At 30.4% G+C, this 18,473-nt stretch overlaps 1 pseudogene; it reads left to right on the top strand.

The window, feature by feature from the left end:
* The first annotated feature begins 6,002 nt into the window (after positions 1-6,002).
* LOC143540925 (U6 spliceosomal RNA) lies at positions 6,003-6,111 on the top strand (annotated as a pseudogene).
* Positions 6,112-18,473: the final 12,362 nt, after the last annotated feature.

The raw sequence follows: 18,473 nt of genomic DNA, 5'->3' as shown, positions 1-18,473 counted from the left end.
TCACCCCCAAAATAAAAGATAGAAAACGGGGTATGAAGTTACTCACGTTCAAGTAATAAACTTGAAAGATTGATTATTTGGAGATTTGCCGGAACGACGAGTTTAACGTATGAAGCCTAAATAAAAGAAAGTCTTGGATTTAGAAAGGTTGTCTTGAAGATCTTTAAATAAAATAATTGTTGCAAAAACTAATTAATTAAAGTTCAAGGTTTAAAATGTAACTATTTAAGAATTTATAATAATAACCCTTTTAAAAAAAAGTTTGCTCAAAACCGGGTTAAAGTATCTAACCTTAATATTTACTTAACCAATGTTAAGTAATAAGGTGGGGAAAATGCTAAAATGCAAGTTCCATTAGGCTAAAGATACTAAAACGGGTTTTTAACGAGTGTTCGGGTTGTCGGTTCGGGTCTTGACAAATGATCGAACCAAAGTCAACTTTCCAAAATATTAATTGTTATGAGATAACTCATTAAAACATACTAACACTTAACCAAGTACGTAGATCTATTGTTTAGAACTAACAACGCACGTTAAGCGAGTGTTCGGTTTTGTCGGTCCAAACTATGTTATGAGATCAAGTTGGATCCAACTATTCCAAGTACTTAAGAAAAATAATTAAAATCAGTTTGTAAACTATTTTTTAAAGAAATATACAAGTCTTGATAACTAAAAACACACTTGTGTGTCTTAAGCGAGTAAAAGTCGGTATAGTTCGGTCTCCATCTCACAAATAGTTCATAGATGGTTTCTACATGCCCAAATATCATAGAACTTGTATATTGGTTTATAAATGAAGAAAACTTAAATTTTACAACAAAAAAAGTTAACTACAAGTCTTTTAAGCAAACGTTTCGGTTTAGTTCGGTTTCCATCTCCCAACGAGTTCATAGATGGATTCCATATGCTTAATATCAAAGAACTTGTAAAAATGATTTTTGAAACTCAAATCTAGCAAAAAACATGTTTAAACAACTATTTTAACAAAACTAGTAAACAAAAGTTCGGTTTCCGGTTTGGACTAGTTTCGGTTAAACCGAGGTTAGTCTTATACAAACCCACACCATGGAACTTGTAAATAAGATGAACAAACTAAAGGGTTAGAAGTTAGTCATAAGTGATATGTATAATAAGTTATGTGTGTGTAAATATATATCAAGAACACGAAGTCCTCCATGAAGCCTTGTCTTATGACATTCGCAACTTAACCAAACAAAGTCGGTGAAGTAACAAATAAAGGAAACAAGGGGTGTGTATTATATATATGTTGTACCACCATATTCAAGAGTTAGTAATGTTAGATGAATAAGTTAGAATGAAAGACTATAGTTAGTTTGACTTGAGAAGTCAAAACTTCAAAAAATACATAAGAAATAACAACCTTGAATCTATGGAGTTTGAGAGAGTTTTTTTGGAGATGTAGCAAGAGTAAAATGAAGAAGATGGGTGTGTATATATAGGGAAGGAGTGAAGGGTTGGGTATAAAGATTCTTTTATGGTTTGCATAAAAATGGGTATGTTTAAATGGTCAAACAATGCATAATATAAAAAAAACAATATTTTATATATTTTATATATTTTAAATGACAAGATCCAATATTTTATATATTTGAAATGTTCGGGTTACAAACGGGTCGGGTTTACATAACAAAAGTGACCCGAAATTGACGAATGTCACAAGGAGGAGGTGGCCCTCGCAAGGGCTTGGATCGTCATTTCGGAGGATCCCAACGTCGGTAAGTTTTTTAATATTAAGTATTTATTAAAAATGTATTTAGTGTTTATTAAAATGTATACTAATTTTGACAAATAATTTTAATTTGTAGCTAACTTTCAAGCCACCGGGGTGTTTTGGAAGAAAGTATTTGAAGCTTGGCTCGCGATAACCGGTAAACCCGAAGACTGCCGGGGAAAAGAAGCGGCTCAAGCCCAGTGGAAGGGGCTTAACGCCGAATGTCAAAAATTTGCCGGGATAATTAACCGGTTGCAGGGGTCCGGCTGGCGTAGCGGGCATTACGACGTCGACATTATAAGTCAAGCCTTGAGCGACTTTCGAGCTCAGGGTCACACTTTTGAGCGGCCTGGGAAACCGTTCAAGTATTTGAGTTGTTGGGAAAAGCTACGTGGTTGCTCGAAATGGAACGGGGCACCAACCGTTCCGACCGCCCGACGAGCCGGCTCATCCCGGCCTTCAAAAAGGTCGAAGACATCGTCGTCGACAAATCCGAGCACACCAAACACACCCTCCGATGCTCGTAGCTTCTTTCTAGACGACACGTTCAATTTATCCGATGATGTTGATATAGCCGACGACGAAGAGGTAGAGGAGTTGTCTCGACCACGCGGGAGATCGACAAAAAATAAGGGGGAAGGTTCGTCGTCAACACGCTTCAATACGGCGCCCAATGAAATAAACGAGTTGGTCGGTCGTTTGGAAACAAATGCCACTGTAATAGGAAACGACCTTCGAGCATCCAACAAACAACAAGAAAAGCTGAACCAGACGTTGGAATTACGTCAAATGAAAGAAGACTACGAATCCCTCAAAGCGAAGGGGTTTCACGAGGAAGCCAAATTATTGTTTTAACGACGACGTGAAAAAATGCGCAAATATTACGGATATTAGTTTGTTTTTTAGTTATGTTTTTTTTTCTTTAGTTATGTTTTTTTTATATTTTTAGTTATGTATTTTTTTTAGTTATGTTTTTTTTGTATTTCTTTTTAATTTTATCGCATTTTTATTTAATTATTTAAATAAATTAGTTTTTATTTGTTTAGTTTAATTATAAAAAGAAAATAATAAAAAAAAGATACCGTGGGCCCAATTTGTAGCCCCTACACCATTACACCCCAAAAACAAATTCTCACTCATTGCTGACTGGGCGCCACGTGTCACAATACGTCCCCATTTGTAGCCTCTCCACTACACATAGCCTAATAGAAGTTTGTTATTAAAAAAAAAGTTAACATCAATGGTAATATGTCGAGACATGGATTGGCTACATTGTTGTAACATGAAATATATTTGTTGTAACACGTTCGTATCGTTCCTCAAATCATTCGAATATCACATTGTTAATGTTGAATGTAACTACTTAGTCGATCCATGTAAAGAGTAGTCCAGGCAGCTACCGAATCGCTTCTAAAACAAACATAATGTGGCGTAATAGTAAGCACCACATATTCTCCACATAACACTAATTTGAAAAAATGATTTTTGTTAGCAAATTCAGTAGCAATAGCAATATGTTCATGTCTTTACTCTCTTACTATTTATTAAATACTTATATTTTATATTATTTTACAAAAATACCTAATTATTTATCTAATTGTGTTTCTATTAAATTCAAATAAATTAAAAGAGACGCACACGCACACGCACACGCACACGCACACGCACACGCACACGCATGTATATATCAAATAAATCGAAAAATTCATGTAAATCATGAAAGCGAAGGGGGACCATTAGTCATAATTTTTCCAATAGTTAAAATTTAGACAATAAAAAGATAAACAACAAAAAGTTAATAATTACTTAAAAAACATACAATAAATAATCGTCAATGACTTTAACTTGCCACTAAGATCTAATTATTACTAACTTTTTAAGATCAAGTAACTTTATACGCTTCACTACTTTTAAAGAGTATTTTACCAAAAAATTGAATATATCATTATATTTAATTTGAATATAGTATTGTCATATTTTGTTTAAAAAACACTTAAAAATATGTTGATGTACGATATTCCCCTTATAAATGGCATGTAAAAGCCATGCTAAAATATACGTGTGGTGTTTGGTATAATTCAATCGGTTCGCATGATATGATAAACGGTAAAAGTAAAGTCCATAAATAAAAGAGTTTCTATGTTTGTTACTACCAAAAAAGAAATTTAATATCATTATTATGTATAGGGTCATTTATAAATATCTTTTATAAACAATCATGGATATAGTGACAAAAATAAAGGTGTACTACAATTTTCTATTTACATTAGTTGTAGTGTTGTACTTAACCTCTTATAAAATAATGAACGGTTTTTATTAAAAAAACATTAAAGTTGATTATTTTTTAAATGGATATTGGTTTTTAATACTTCAAACTTTTACTTGTTTATTAATAACACTTCCAACTTTTGATTTGCTATCCATCATTCTCAACTTTTACGTTATTTTTTTTGTCACTGCCTCACTAACAGCGACTAACGTCGTTAGTGGAATCCCGTCGGAAATCATTATAGATTATCGGATGCACTTCACAAACATCAGAACACCCTTGCATCTTATTGATCGGTCCTCTCTTTGTGTCAATCAGACCTTGGAGTTGCTGCAGCTACCATTGGTAGATGTCCGAACCACCGTGAATTAGAGGTCGTTGCCGGCTACGACGGAGCCCTAGCCATGCCGCCTCCCTCTTCTCTTTTCCAGTTGTTTGTTTCGCCAAAGACCCTAATCACGTCGCCTCCATCTTCTCTGTTTTCAATCATATGCTTTGCAGAAAATCAAGATTCGTTGTAAAATCAAGATTCCACTAACGATGTTAGTCGTCCTTTAATGAGAGAGTGACCAAAACAAACAGAGTGAAAGCTAAGAGTTGTTGGTAACAAATCAAAATTTAAAAGCGTTATCAGCCCACAGATAAAAGTCGGGAGTATTAAAAACCAATATCTTTTTTTTAAATAATGAAAACTTTACAACTAAATAAAATAAAATAAAAATGAGAGATAATAATAATAATAATAATAATAATAATAATAATAATAATAACAACTAGTGCGTGTGTGTGGGTGCTCTTTACGGGATTTGACAGGAAACCAGTTATGGCTGATGGGTCGCACCACCTTTTGTACTATTGGAATGGGCCCTAACTACGGCCCAGTTCTTTCCAGCTGGGTACAGGCCCTCTTACATCGTTTTCAACCCTTTGGTAGGCCCACATGACCATGTCAGCTTAGTCAAATCATATTCATTACATTATTATTATTATCATTATTATTATTATTATTATTTTAAATATTAAGATTCAATCTTCCAAATAAAAGGAGACGATACATTTTATTTAAAAAATTCAGAAGATATTTGTTGATAGCTAATAATCTTCTTTTAAATGCTAGCATTCTTAAACCGTCCTTTATAATTATGTGAGGAAAATTGCAAATTATAAAGTAGGGTTGTGAGTGTAAATTATAGAATAAAGAGAGAAAATATAATAAATTTTTGTAAATATGGGAAAACTAATTTGTCCCTGTTTATATTTTAATATTCGTTGAATTAGTTGTGAGTAGAGGAAAAAGAAAACTGTAATGATAAAGAAAAAAATATTATTTAATTTGAACAGAAAAGAGAAATGTAGTGTTTTTTTAGTGTAATTATAGAGATATGGATAAAGGACGAGTTGTAAATGCTCTAACCTGTAACGCTGTTAAAGATAATACTCTCTCCGTCCCATTATAAGTGTCCTGGTTTGATTTTTCAAGTCTTTCTTGTTTAACTTTGACTGACAATATATTTGTTTGTGTTATATAATACTTGATGTAAAATATATGAATGGATTGGGTTTTAAATGTATTTTACATTGATATAATTTTCATCAAGTATTATATGACACAAACAAAAATATTTACGGTCAAGTTTGTAAAAGAAAGACTTGAAAAATCAAACTACAACATTTATAATGAGACGGAGGGAGTAATAATAATAATAATAATAATAATAATAATAATAATAATAATAATAATAATAATAATAATAATATGCATATTGTGGGATTTGAATATCATCTACATACGTGTACCGTTGGGCCAAATTTCCTTTGGTAAAATCAAAAAATATGATGTATTTTAAAAGTGATTTTGCATACAACACACAAATAATCGAGTTTTAAATTTTCGTGTTTAACTTATATTATTATTACAAGTGCCTACTTTGTGAAATTTAAATCTACACTAATTAAATGGGCTATGAGTATTTAAATGCCCCAATTCATTTACTAACTCACGTCCGTCTGGGGACATCGGATAAAATTAGAAGTGGGAACGGTACATAGAAGATTAGCATGCTTCTACGCAAGGATGACATGCATAAATTAAGAAAAAATTATCAACTTTTGAGCAGTAATGAAATGACTAATGCTTTAAAAATAAGTTAATAACTACTAGCTACTGGTGATAAAAAATATGAAAGTTAAAATGAGTGAGAAAATTATATTTATGGGTCCATATTAATATCCATTCCATAGAAACATTTATTTAAAACTAAACAATAAAATACATGAATAAATAGTTTGAGATTTTACATAAGAATAATAATATTTGTAAATTATACGAACTAGTGGATATCTCTGTGTGAAGCGGCGGGAATTCGATTTGTATTCATTCGATTTATTACGATACCAAGCACTTGCTATAAAAAGTAAAAAAGAAAAAGAAAACATTAAAATAAATGTATGATACGCCTAAAAGGATATTAAAACGTATTATACATAAATTTCGCCACATGCTTTTTTTAAAACAAGTCTATCTCAAAACAACACTTCTCTTTAAAATTGTCATTACATTTTACATCTATTTTTCTAGTTATCAAATAGTAATAAACGTATAATAATTTTTATTATCTATACATACTATTAAAGCAAGAGCTATTTTCCACTTGTGAATCATATAGGTCATCCACATCAATGCCACCTCAATGCCATGTCACCCATTACCTTTCTTAGCAATGCCATGTCATCTACTTAGCTATATTTAAACCATAATATTTCTTATGTTTTTCCCTAATCATTTTTTTCTTTATTTCTCAAACACCCGGCTCTTCTTTCATCCATGTTCTATATTCCGGCCAAATGCCCGGATCTTATTTGTTCGTCTTCCATATTCCGACCACTCCAAATTTGTATTGTTATGTTATCATCCGGCAATTTAATATTATTTTCCGGTAAGTTTGTAATATATGGTAATCTTGCTCTTCTTTCATCCATCTTCTATATTCCGGCCAAATACCCGGATCTTACCGTATAATATAGACATATATTATATATATATTTTTTTTTTCCGGCAATATGTTATCGTCCTAAATTAACAGGATTCGTTTATTTAATACAAATTGTCGTTGTTTATTATTTTTGGACCTTTTTACCTTTTTCCGGTAAGTTTTGCCTGTTATTTTTTCCGTTTATGTTTATAACAATGATTAAAAGTCGTTTTAAATATTTTTTGTGCTTTTGTTTCACATCCTGTTAATCTATGTTGTAGATTAAATTTTTAACATTTATAAGTTGGATCTGTTTATATATGTTTGAATAATTCATTTAACTTTGTAAATAAAAACCGTTTGTATTGTACTTTATATTTTGTGTGTACTTTTTTTGGTAAGAAATTCCATATTAATATTGTACTTTATAATTTCAGGTTAATGTCACGACTAATATATCCTCATTTCGCTTTTCCGGTATACCATGGTAATTCCGACAATATAGCTTTTCCGGTAACACCTTTTAAATTTTGGCTTTGTTAATTATGTTCAAAAGTCCATATTATCAATAATAATCCTCGAATTTATTATTTCAGATTATTGTCAGACTCATCTGTACTAATATCACCATTGATCAAGACTGTAGTATATGTATTCTTAAGATATATTAATGTATAGATTTAAATTTTTAAATATTCATGTATTTCAATATTTTATTTCATATGTTTTAGTTAAAAGTTAATAATATTTGTTTTCCTTTTTTTTAAATAAATTACAGCATTGACTATTCCATTAATTATAATTAATTTGTTTGACTTACCTAACGTGTCCTCATAACCGAATTAGTTATTATACATTAAATTTACTCAATTAACTATTTCCTAATTTTTGTAGTGTTAATACAATTAATTACAAATTTAAATCAAAGTTTTAATAATATACCATAAATGTAAACATATACCATTAATAAATTATTTGACAAAACTCAAAGTTAATCTTAGTTTACGGTAATGGTATATAGTTTTAATACATAATATAAACACGGAAAAATTTGATTAATATCCGTAATATACATAATAATAATTTCTATTAAATGAAATGTCCATAATCTATAAATAATAATACATAATACGGAGTAATAACTTTAATAATTTACATAAATAGGTAAATCAAATTATATAATTTATCTATGGTATCTCTATACATTTATCAAATTATATAAATTATATAAATAGGTAAATTATATAATTTATCTATGGTATCTCTATACCAGAATTTAAAGTTTGATTAAAATTTGTAATAAATGTCCATATTAATTGTTTGACTAAATAATTATGAAATAATTATTACAGGTTTCCTATTTAACAGGTTTCTTTTATTTGTACAACTAAAATTTGAATTGATAATTAAATAACTATTAAATAATTTTTATAGATTCTTTGAGTAAATGATTATTATATTTACTATATTTAATATAATAATAATAATAATATGTACTCCGTATAATTCAGAATAATAATTTATATATATTCTTTGACTAAATAATTATTATATTTACTATATAGTAATAATAATAATTACTCCGTATAATTCATAATCTATTTAGTTTAGACATTATTAAAATTAAACTTTATAACTATGTTATTAATTGTATTTTTGTTACAAATTTTAAACTTATAGTTCATAGTATTACAATGTATGTGATTACATATCTTTTATTTGATTAAAACAATGTATTTGACAAATATTTTTTGTATCCCTAACAAGTTTTTATTGCATAACATTATAATTCGCAGTTACTACTAATCAAGTTCAAACTTTTATATTATGTACAAATCAATTATTCTAAAAATAATTCGTTTGACTATCAACAATTTTTATATCATAACCAATATTTAGATGATTTCCAGAATTATAAATCTCAATTAATATCAATCATTACTATTTATATAAAATTTTACATAAATAATTAACTATTTTACACTATATATTCTTTCATTTCTTAATCTTTCTCCTCACTTTTAGACATCACAATATCCATTGTTTGTGTTCATCCAAGTTAATGTCAATTTAACTTGTAATATTATTTGTTTTATCTATCAACTTTTACGTTCAATATACGTTACTAATTATTATTTTTATTAATTTTTAAGGTCAATGGAGGCCCAGAATGTTACTATGTTACACGAGATTGATGTGCTTAGATCTACTCCATCAACCATTAAGGTAAAAGTGTTGAAGGTTTGGAGTGTCAAGGATAATAATAAACCTAATGAAGATTTCTTGATGGAAATGGTTTTTATGGATGAATCGGTATTTTTTTTACCATTTATGTTTATGAATATTTTTCCCGTTTTTTAATGTTAATAATTATATTTTGTATTTTTAACAATTCAGGGTACCCAAATGCAGTCTACAGTTTTTAAACAAGATATATTCCGTTTCAAACGTTATTTAAACGAGAATGCTACATTAACTATAGTCAACCCTAGCCTTGGATCTAATGCATCTAATTACAAGGTTATCGACTGCCCTAATAAGTTAGTTTTAAACTCCAGTACCCATGTTAATCCTTGTAATCAGTTTGATGGTCCTACATTCGGTTTTAAGTTTTACTCATTCAAGTCAGTTATTGATAAAGAGATCCCGTTGAAAGCTACTATAGGTATTATTTACATACTTTTATGTTTTTATTATTTATGAACATTTTTTGTATTTCTAATTCTTTAATCGGATCTTTTCCAGATATAATTGGACATGTTGTTCATGTTTTTAAAGATAACAATTCTAATATGAGAGATGTTAAAAAAAGTGCAAGATTAACTATGGAGGTTTCTGATATCATGTAAATATTTTTTATTAATTTATATTTCTGTTTGTATTAATATTATTTTGTCATATAACAATTATTTTATTTTTGTTTACAGCGGTAACAGTGTTTACGTCACTCTTTGGGGGGGGGGGGTTACGTATCACAGTTCTCTAAGTATGTTGTTGAGCATTTTGATGAATCACATATGATTATTCTCATGCAATTTGGTAGAGTTAAATACCATAAAGGTTTGTTTTATTTTTTTTTATCTGTAATTTATTTTCTCATTGTCACTTTCTTATTTTAATATTATATCATAACGACTGTAATTTTTTTCTTTTTTTAGAGAAACCGTATGTGTCTAATTCCTACGGTTTTGATGTTACTCGTGTTTTCATGAATGATAGTATTTCTGAGATTGAAGATTATAGGACACAGTAATATTATTATTAGATTTCCTGATTGTCTGTTCAATTTTTTATTTGTTGAAATTTCTAACATTTTTTAAATGATATTTCTGCAGTTTGTTTGAATTTTTGGAACTCAATGTTGATGGTCCTGTTCGTAGGCCGATTCTTGTTAAGTTGATGTCTACTCTTGATGAAGAGTTTCTGATGGTTACATCATTTTTCAACATTTGTGAAATTTGCACTATATTGCAGGTAATTTATAATAATGACATATAATTATAATTTCTAACATTTACCAAACGCTTATGTTATTATTTTTAATTGATTTATTTCAGCCAAAGAGTATTATAGTACTCGGGACCATAAAGGCTGTTTGTCCCGACTCAGAATGGTACTATGTCGGTTGCAATAGTTGTAGTCGTAAGGTGAGCGTGACTGTTGTCGAAGGCAAAGATGTTTATGAATGCAAGAATCAGAGATGTAACACTTTGGGTGTTACACCTACTCCTAGGTATAGTGTATATTGTATAAGTAAATATGTTTTAATAATAAATGTTGTTATGTTGTTGATTACAAATTTCTTTCAGGTTTAAGATTAGGCTAAGAGTTCAAGGTGGCAGTGGTGTTGTTTCGTTGACACATTTTGATCGGGATGCCAAACTTATTATCAACAAAACAGCATATGAATTGCTTTCTACTAAAGATGAGGTTATGTTATTATTTATTCATATTATACTGCTTACTTTTTAATTTATATGAAACACTTTTTATGTAACATATGTTTTTTTATAAATATTTGGGCTTGGTGGATTTCCTGGTGAGTTGAACTGTTTGTTGGAAAAGAAGTTTGCTTTTAAAGTTGAAATTGCCGATTTCAATTTTAGGAATAATGTTGAGTGAGGTATACGCTATATCAAAGCTAACAGATGATCAACAAATAATTTCTGCTATTGAGAAAAGAATAATGCCTGAATTTATAGTGGTAAATTCATCTGCCTTTAAAATGAATTATCAACTACATTATAGCCTTATATCTTATTTTTTTTGTATTATATTTGTAGCCTTCTGATTTTGGATCTCTTACATTTGGAAATTCTTTAACTGATCTTCAATCTACAAGCTCTGCTTCTTTAAAGGTTTTTTTCCCCTTCTATGTATTTTACATTATTTTGTTTTTTTGGTTTGTTTTTATATTTGTTTTTACACCTTATTTTTTTTGACAGATTTATGAGAATAGTGATAACAAGATGTAAGGCCCCGTTACCGGTAGCCCTACTTTCGTGTTGGATTTACTCATAAACACAGTTCTAAATATCAGAGTTAATTAAAACATTTACGCGGAATATAAAACTTTCATAAAACTTTACATAATTCATAACTTGTCTCAAAACATCCTTTGTCTTTCAACATTAAAGCATTAAATTAAAACATCATAAGTCTTCAGATGCCAGATTCTTGTTCAGTACCATGTGTCTCCTCAAGCGAGCTGCCTCATCCTACTCACCTGCGTGCATACTAAAAGTCAGCTACGCTGAGTGAGTTCTAGTTAATCACATAATCATACAATACATTCTTACGCTTCATACTTAATCTCTTAACTTTCTTTCATATACACCTAAGTGCTTTTACTTTCATTTTTACTTTCATACTTTCTTTACATTCATAATCATACGTTCATTTTTACCTTCATGCTTTCCTTACATACATAATCATACTTTTTAAAGAGCCTTTCGCCCTATAACCTCACAGATATTATAAGGGTCTGGTCCCTAGTTTTCGAATATTAGAAGGGTTCGATTCCCTAACATCACATATATTATAAGGGTCTGGTCCCTATCATCACAGATATTATAAGGGTCTGGTCCCTAGTTTTCGAATATTAGAAGGGTTCGATTCCCTAACATCACAGATATTATAAGGGTCTGGTCCCTATCATCACAGATATTATAAGGGTCTGGTCCCTAGTTTTCGAATATTAGAAGGGTTCGATTCCCTAACATCACAGATATTATAAGGGTCTGGTCCCTATCATCACAGATATTATAAGGGTCTGGTCCCTAGTTTTCGAATATTAGAAGGGTTCGATTCCCTCTTCGTTACCATACAACCATACATCATACCTCGAGTATTAGTAGGGCTCGGTACCCTTTTCGTAACCATACATTATCATTTCTTTCTTCTATTATCTCTATCATGTTCATACACATAAACATACATAACATACTTACCTTATACATAGCGTTACAACCTGACAGTACGTGCAATATCCGAAGATCGTTCACGTACTATCAAGCAATCATTCATACATTTCACATTATCCACATAAGGCATACACTTATCTCTTAGGATAAGTGTATTAACAAACATATTGAGTATGCGCACAGCCCCGAAAACGTAAAATAAATGGGGCTAGAAACTCACCTGAATACGGTTACGTTCTCCGTTGAGCGTAATCCCTTTCTTCAGTTGTGCACGGCTGACTGTATAACAAGTATACATATCAATTTAACTATCACTACTTATAACATCTTTCTAGTCTTAATTACTACCCACAACGAACGGGGGTCCGGGGGCAGCGCCCCTGGCAGCGGGGTCTAGGGGCGGCAGCCCCTAGCAGGGTCCAAGGGGCAGAGCCCCTGGCTGGGGTCGAGCTTTAGGCGAAGTTAAACCTCAGGCGAACTTAGCTTTAGGCGAAGTTAAACCTCAGGCGAACTTGTCATCAGGCGAACTTAAACCTCAGGCGAACTTGTCATCAGGCGAACTTAAACCTCAGGCGACTTGTCATCAGGCGAACTTAGCTTGCAGGCGAAGTTCATCAGGCGAACTTAGCTTGCAGGCGAAGTTCATCGCTTGAAGGCGAAGTTGCCCAGATGAAGGCGAAGTTGCCCAGACAGCTTGCTGTTTGGTTTCTGTCCAACATTTCGAGCGATTTTAACACCCCCGCTATGGTTCATTATCACCCACTACGCTTCCCGACCATTTCCGGTCACTTAACACTAAAAAGCTTGGATCTTTAAACTTCAAAGTTCAAGAATCTTACCCTTTTTGAGCTTGTTGGATCTTGTTTCCTTGCTTAATCACAACCAACCGCTCTCTCTTCTCTCTCGGATCTTGGTCTCTCTCTCTACGGCTCTCGGCCTCTCTCTCTCTCCTCGGATCTCGGCCGCCGGTCGGCTTGTGTATGGGGTGTGTGTGTTTTGGAAGTGTGAAGGAATAGATGTAAATGAAGATATTTTTGGGTTTAGGGGATATTTATATCCCTTAAATCCCATTCTCATTTAACCCATCTCAATTAATCCAAGTCCCTGATCCGCTCCTACCCGATATTAATAATTAAAAACGCGAAATCACTAACATAACTTTCTTTATTCAACATTATAAATTTTAGGATGTTACACAAGACTCCAATTTCTTATCCTTTGGTTGATAAGGAATTGAATGAGATCAAGTTGTCAAGTAGTGATTTCGATGATAAACTGAAGCATAAACTTGTGGATGTTTTTGATGGTGATCAACCATCGGCTTTTTCTTCTACTAAGTCCAAGACAGGCGATGTTCAAGGTGATTCTGAGTTTGTTAATGCTGTTGGAACAAGCAAGAATGGTGTTAAACTTCTTACTCCTAAGGTCGAGAAGTGACTTCAACATATATTTCACATTTTTATAATAAATACAGCTGAGTCTGTTCGGTGTTATTTCTATTTTAAGACTTAATTTTGGTGGTGTTTTTGAAGACTTGATTGTTGGTTTTATTTTTGTTCACATACATTTATCATGGTGGTTTTTTATTTCTTTATATTATCATTAACCTTATTTTGTTTCTATTGTGTATTGCAAGTCACTAATTTTATTTTAATTATTTTATGGTATGTTATTTAAAATTTTAATTCGATAAATTTGGTGAAATTGTATTAGTCTCTCAAAAATGTAACTACTTTCTCCCAAAGTTTAAATTTAAGAGAAATATAAATATTAAAGATATTGTACTTAACTTATACTCCACTTTAAATACATTCCAATTATTAAATATGATATTTATATTTCCAAGAAACCCGTTTACCCTACAATGACCCGGGTTTAAAACCGACCTTTTGTATCATTTATAACAAAATTATAATTTTTTAATCTATTTTACAATCCGATCAATATCAACATCAGTCTTTGATTCTTCTTCCAGGTTTTGAAGGTAAGTTCTTTCCTTCAACCCTAATTAGTTTTTGATTTTGTCCCAGATAATCCTCTCTTTTTAGATTTTTCTTCTTAATCATTCATATTCTTCATCATTAATGCTAATTTTTTAGTTTTTGTCTAGGCTAATTACCATTGTTATTTGTTAATCAGATGGATTATCCTGCACTAGCTGTGTTTAATCAATCATCCATTGAACATATGGTCAGTATCTACCATTTAAAAGTAGTTGTTATTATTATGTACTTATAATTGTGAGGTTAGTATATTAAAATATGGTTTCTGTTATATTCTATAGAAAATTGCCAAAGATTATTTTAAGCTTCTTTTTCCACATGAACCTCTCAATGAGACTGTTTCCATCACCCATCTAAACCAAGAGTGGACTGTTGATATTGAATTGAGCATTGATAAGTATGTATTTGCCAATGGATGGTTCCCATTTGTAAAAGACAACGGTTTCTTATTTGGAGATGTTTTGGCTTTCTTTCCCACTCGGCCACACGAGTGGAGATTGTTATATGTTCCAGAACATCCGGACTGGAGGCATGAGGTTTTTGATGTCTATGTCTCTTATCCAACAATGAATAAGTTGGTATGTTAAAGCGTATTATTATTCGTTTGTATATATAAATTTTAAACTTTTTTATATTTATTTTTTAATACGTAAAATTTATCTTTTACTTATTTGTTATTATTGTTTACAGCAACTAAGAGACGATCAGCTTGTATGTTACCTTTCATATCTGAAGCGTGGTAGATCATCTGCCAACTGGGATGTTTCTTTAGTTGATGGAAGTAAATGGACTCTTGTGTTTAAAAGTTTGAAAAACAGTATTCATGGATACGCATTTGTTGGTGAATGGCCCAGTTTAGCAATGCATGTTAACTTACAAGTTAATGATTATCTTGTGTTTTTACCGGTGGATGACAATACTCTCAGGTTATACGTGTTTGATAGTCGTGGTGTTGAACGTACCCAGTTTGCTCAACAAAGTTTTGTTGTTGGTCTAGATATAGTTACTATTTCAGGTTAATTTCCCAATATTCACCTAATATATTCCAGAAAATATATTTATTTTTTAACTTTTGTTGTATGTTTTTATAATTAGATGATGAAAGCTTTGGTGTTGTTGATCATCAAGGTGAGCGTGTTTGGATTCAAGATGAACATGTCAGTAACAATTTTGTTGAAGTTGTTATTAGGGATCGCTTGGTAAGTTATGTTCCATTGTCATAAATTGGTCATGGTATACATACGTATTATCTATTTAAGTATGTATTATTATAAATACTAAATACTTTTGTTTATATTTTTTACAGCGTTTACCTGTTGATTTTGCACGTGCCAATGGGTTGAATAAGGAGACTGAGTTGGTGTTGATAAACCCAAATGGTGAAGATGTCATGACTAAAATCCACATGGAACACAATCAGGGTAATTACAAGTTTAGAGTTCATGACTGGCCACAATTTGTTCGTCTTAATTCACTCGAGTTTGGGAAGAAATGTCTACTCGAGTACAACCGTCTCACTCATTCTCTAATCATGTCCCAAGTATTTGAATAGGTTTCAACTTAGTTTTTCCGTTATCAATGTTGGATTTCAAGAATATTATGTTTATGTTTTTTAAGGTATGCTACCATGACACTTTTTTATGTATTGTGTTTAATATCTTTATTAAGTATTAATGTTTTGTATAAACTTAAAAGATCTTATAGAAAATATGTTTATCATATCTTGGTCTTTGTCATACATGTTGATGTGGTGTTATTGCTATTATAAATGTTATAGAATTTTATGTTTAGTATATATTAATTTTATATTAAATTTACTTATTTAGCAGATGTTTTATTTTTTCATAGTATATGTTTTTCAAATTTGATTATAACTAACAAATAAATGTGTTTAAATTTGTTAAATTCATATGATTCTTCTAGAATATATAATTCAAATTCAATACCCGCCCCTCCTATTTTCCTTTTATGTTAATTTGTTTTCTAACAAATATGCCGCCTATTAACTAAGTTAGAATCTAATTTTAAAAAATACTTTAAATACCTAATCATCTTTTAGGTTTAACATCTTCTTTTTCATTATCCCTGTCGTCTTTCATGTATTTCTCCATTCCTTACTTTCTAATTTTCTTCGTATAATGTATAGATTAACTTTTCACGATTCTTGTATAACTGATATTTCTTAGATTAATACGTCAATAACTAAAAATTTACATAAACATCATTATGTTTGATGTAGAAAGATTATTTTGGTTATGACAACTTCTTTTCTCATGCTTATCGAAGATCCCAAATTTCCTATTCAGGTATTCTTAAAATTATATGATAATATATTTCTCTAAACATTCAATACCTAATTGTTGTAAATGTTAATTTTTTTGTTTGGAAATTCCCAAAGAATTTATCTTGCAAAATTCTTCGATGTTTAACGTGTTGCCTAAAACAGTAGAAATTCATCATTACAAAGGATCATCGATAGTGGAGTTAAAAAAACTAGAAAAAACAGTTTGTTTGGGTGATGGAGTTCTTGATCTAATGTCTTCTTTGAAGATTCGTCCTTATCAGAGAATTATTTTTATTTCATATGAAGATGATAGTAAATGGTTACTTAGAACTCCTTCGAAGAAGGCAATTTCTACTAGGCATCGACAGACATTTGTTTTATACGATTATAACAGAATGAATGATAAATTGGTATAATTCTTATTAACTGTTATAACTTAATAGTCAGTTTTATAAATATATATATTAAAATGGTTTTTAACATGTAGTATGTTTTCCTATTTTCTTTACGGGCTGTTTCAAAGAAGAATATTGAAACTCAGTTTCAAGACTCGCTTCATATAGGAGTAATTAAGTTTATTTTTGATCATAACCATTCATGGGAGATCAGTTTTAAATTTTACAAAAAACACTATTTGTTTGGTGACGGTTGAAAACAGTTGGTTCAAGATTTGTGTTTCAGAGATGGTGACGTTCTATGGTTGAAGTATGTTAACAATTCTACCATTGATTTAAGAGTGTATGACAAGAACAGTATTCCTTTATTGTTTCCACATTTACCACCAATTGTTTGTCATCAATTAACAAACTTCAATCCGAATGGTGAACATACAGTCGATTCTCCATATTGCCAATCGGTAGTTGGTTATTCTCACAATACAGGTTTGAATCATGATAAAAAAATAAGGCTGAAAACTCTAATTGTTATTCAGAGTTCCGTAAGAAGATTGAATATCGTATGGTAATAAATATAATTACCCTTTTATTTTTTGTTATGTTTTTTAACTGTAAAAATATTCATATAAAATTTGTATGTTTTTTTCTTAGCGATTACCAGCTGAGGTCGGGAGACTTGCAAATCTGAAAAAGAAACGCTTAATTAAGTTCAAAAGTTTAGCCGGCTCGGAAACAATCTTCAAAGTTAAAAACGGAGGCCAAAAAGAGAAGGAGCGTTTTTCGTTAATTGGATGGAAGGATTACGTAATCAACAATCGGTTATGTTTTGGCAACACTTTGGTTATTCGTTATTATAAGGACGATGATGTTTTAGTTGTGGTTGAAGTTGATGGTTGATGAGTTTTATTTATCGTTTTTGTTATTTTTTTAATTTTTTCGTTATTCAAACTTTGTTATTTAAAATTTAATTTTGTCTGCTTTTGGAAGAATGATTGATTGTATTGTTATTTCTTTCATTTTTTTTTATATCTAATTATTTGTTAACATAATCATAAAAAACAAAACTTGTATGTAACCCTAATCTATCGTGTTTTAAATATTATACGGTAACACCTTTTATACTTATTAACTTTGAACATATTAGAGAATAGAATATTTAAATTGGACTTATATTGGATATTATCCTTATTTTCTAAATATTATCTTAAAATTAACAATATATAATCGTTATCAATGCTTAAAGATACTTTCCAAATTATTATTATAATCACATATCAAAATATATGTAATATTATGAAATCAGTTAATATTCTATTATAACTATCTTCCATATTTATCCTTTTGTATAATTTATTAACATCTATTCCACCATTTTTCACTCTTATTTCTCTAATA

This window comes from Bidens hawaiensis, unplaced genomic scaffold (genome assembly GCF_021521415.1).
Source record: "Bidens hawaiensis isolate Kalapana, Puna unplaced genomic scaffold, B.hawaiensis_p1.1 tig00012385_1, whole genome shotgun sequence".
Classification (NCBI taxonomy): Eukaryota; Viridiplantae; Streptophyta; class Magnoliopsida; order Asterales; family Asteraceae; genus Bidens; species Bidens hawaiensis.
This window is presented reverse-complemented; position numbering and strand designations above follow the sequence as displayed.